Below are 3,493 nucleotides of genomic sequence, written 5' to 3' on the forward strand. Positions count from 1 at the left end.
TGTTTAAATAGACTGTTTACTGTAGGACACTGTTTAAATAGACTGTTTACTGTAGGGCACTGTTTAAATAGACTGTTTACTGTAGGGCACTGTTTAAATAGACTGTTTACTGTAGGACACTGTTTAAATAGACTGTTTACTGTAGGGCACTGTTTAAATAGACTGTTTACTGTAGGGCACTGTTTAAATAGACTGTTTACTGTAGGACACTGTTTAAATAGACTGTTTACTGTAGGGCACTGTTTAAATAGACTGTTTACTGTAGGGCACTGTTTAAATAGACTGTTTACTGTAGGGCACTGTTTAAATAGACTGTTTACTGTAGGACACTGTTTAAATAGACTGTTTACTGTAGGGCACTGTTTAAATAGACTGTTTACTGTAGGGCACTGTTTAAATAGACTGTTTACTGTAGGGCACTGTTTAAATAGACTGTTTACTGTAGGGCACTGTTTAAATAGACTGTTTACTGTAGGGCACTGTTTAAATAGACTGTTTACTGTAGGGCACTGTTTAAATAGACTGTTTACTGTAGGGCACTGTTTAAATAGACTGTTTACTGTAGGGCACTGTTTAAATAGACTGTTTACTGTAGGGCACTGTTTAAATAGACTGTTTACTGTAGTACACTGTTTAAATAGACTGTTTACTGTAGTACACTGTTTAAACAGACTACTCTAGGGCACTGTTTAAATAGACTGTTTACTGTAGGACACTGTTTAAATAGACTGTTTACTGTTGTACACTGTTTAAATAGACTATTTACTGTAGGGCACTGTTTAAATAGACTGTTTACTGCAGGGCACTGTTTAAATAGACTGTTTACTGTAGGACACTGTTTAAATAGACTGTTTACTGTAGGGCATTGTTTAAATAGACTGTTTACTGTCGGGCACTGTTTAAATAGACTGTTTACTGTAGGGCACTGTTTAAATCAGGGGTGGGCAAACTACGGCCCGCGGGCCGCATGCGGCCCGCCAAAGGTATTTCTGCGGCCCACCAAGTCATTAAAAAAAAAAAAAAAAAAAAAAATTTTTCTAAAAAAAAAAATTTTTTTTTTTTAAATTTTTTTTTAAAGGTTAATGGGTGGGGGGGCTGTTGGATTACTTACTGGCATAGGGTGGATACGTTGACTTGAGTAGGGTGATCATTGCTTGGCACAACGTCGAGGGCCGAAGGGCCTGTTCTGTGCTGTACTGTTCTATGTTCTATATGAGGCGCCCAGAATCATAACCGGGTGAAGTAATTATTTTACTTAATATACTATGCGGCCCTTTGTGAATTGTGAATTTCTGAATGCGGCCCTTGCACGGAAAAGTTTGCCCACCCCTGGTTTAAATAGACTGTTTACTGTAGGGCACTGTTTAAATAGACTGTTTACTGTAGTACACTGTTTAAATAGACTGTTTACTGTAGTACACTGTTTAAATAGACTGTTTATTGTAGGGCACTGTTTAAATAGACTGTTTATTGTAGGGCACTGTTTAAATAGACTGTTTACTGTAGGGCACTGTTTAAATAGACTGTTTACTGTATGGCACTGTTTAAATAGACTGTTTACTGTGGGGCACTGTTTAAATAGACAGTTTACTGTAGGGCACTGTTTAAATAGACTGTTTACGGTAGGGCACTGTTTAAATAGACTGTTTATTGTAGGGCACTGTTTAAATAGACTGTTTACTGTAGGGCACTGTTTAAATAGACTGTTTTCTGTAGGGCACTGTTTAAATAGACTGTTTACTGTAGGGCACTGTTTAAATAGACTGTTTACTGTACGGCACTGTTTAAATAGACTGTTTACTGTACGGCACTGTTTAAATAGACTGTTTACTGTGGGGCACTGTTTAAATAGACTGTTTATTGTAGGGCACTGTTTAAATAGACGGTTTATTGTAGGGCACTGTTTAAATAGACTGTTTACTGTAGGGCACTGTTTAAATAGACTGTTTACTGTAGGGCACTGTTTAAATAGACTGTTTACTGTAGGGCACTGTTTAAATAGACTGTTTACTGTCGGGCACTGTTTAAATAGACTGTTTACTGTAGGACACTGTTTAAATAGACTGTTTACTGTAGGGCACTGTTTAAATAGACTGTTTACAGTAGGGCACTGTTTAAATAGACTGTTTACTGTAGGGCACTGTTTAAATAGACTGTTTACTGTAGGGCACTGTTTAAATAGACTGTTTACTGTAGGACACTGTTTAAATAGACTGTTTACTGTAGGGCACTGTTTAAATAGACTGTTTACTGTAGGGCACTGTTTAAATAGACTGTTTACTGTAGGGCACTGTTTCAATAGACTGTTTACTGTAGGGCACTGTTTAAATAGACTGTTTACTGCAGGGCACTGTTTAAATAGACTGTTTACTGTAGGGCACTGTTTAAATAGACTGTTTACTGTAGGGCACTGTTTAAATAGACTGATTACTGCAGGGCACTGTTTAAATAGACTGTTTAGTGTAGGACACTGTTTAAATAGACTGTTTACTGTAGGGCACTGTTTAAATAGACTGTTTACTGTCGGGCAATGTTTAAATAGACTGTTTACTGTAGGGCACTGTTTCAAAAGACTGTTTACTGTAGGGCACTGTTTAAATAGACTGTTTACTGTAGTGCACTGTTTAAATAGACTGTTTACTGTCGGGCACTGTTTAAATAGACTGTTTACTGTAGGGCACTGTTTAAATAGACTGTTTACTGTAGGACACTGTTTAAATAGACTGTTTACTGTTGGACACTGTTTAAATAGACTGTTTACTGTAGGGCACTGTTTAAATAGACTCTGTTTACTGTAGGGCACTGTAAATAAACTGTTTACTGTAGGGCACTGTTTAAATAGACTGTTTACTGTAGGGCACTGTTTAAATAGTCTGTTTACTGTAGGGCACTGTTTAAATAGACTGTTTACTGTAGGGCACTGTGTAAATAGACTGTTTACTGTAGGGCACTGTTTAAATAGACTGTTTACTGTAGGGCACTGTTTAAATAGTCTGTTTACTGTAGGGCACTGTTTAAATAGACTGTTTACTGTAGGGCACTGTTTCAATAGACTGTTTACTGTAGGAGGCTGTTTAAATAGACTGTTTACTGTAGGGCACTGTTTAAATAGAATGTTTACTGTAGGGCACTGTTTAAATAGTCTGTTTACTGTAGGGCACTGTTTAAATAGACTGTTTACTGTAGGGCACTGTTTAAATAGACTGTTTACTGTAGGGCACTGTTTAAATAGACTGTTTACTGTAGGACACTGTTTAAATAGACTGTTTACTGTTGGACACTTTAAATAGACTGTTTACTGTAGGGCACTGTTTAAATAGACTCTGTTTACTGTAGGGCACTGTAAATAGACTGTTTACTGTAGGGCACTGTTTAAATAGACTGTTTACTGTAGGGCACTGTTTAAATAGTCTGTTTACTGTAGGGCACTGTTTAAATAGACTGTTTACTGTAGGGCACTGTGTAAATAGACTGTTTACTGTAGGGCACTGTT

Source organism: Scyliorhinus canicula, chromosome 6 (genome assembly GCF_902713615.1).
Source record: "Scyliorhinus canicula chromosome 6, sScyCan1.1, whole genome shotgun sequence".
Classification (NCBI taxonomy): domain Eukaryota; kingdom Metazoa; phylum Chordata; class Chondrichthyes; order Carcharhiniformes; family Scyliorhinidae; genus Scyliorhinus; species Scyliorhinus canicula.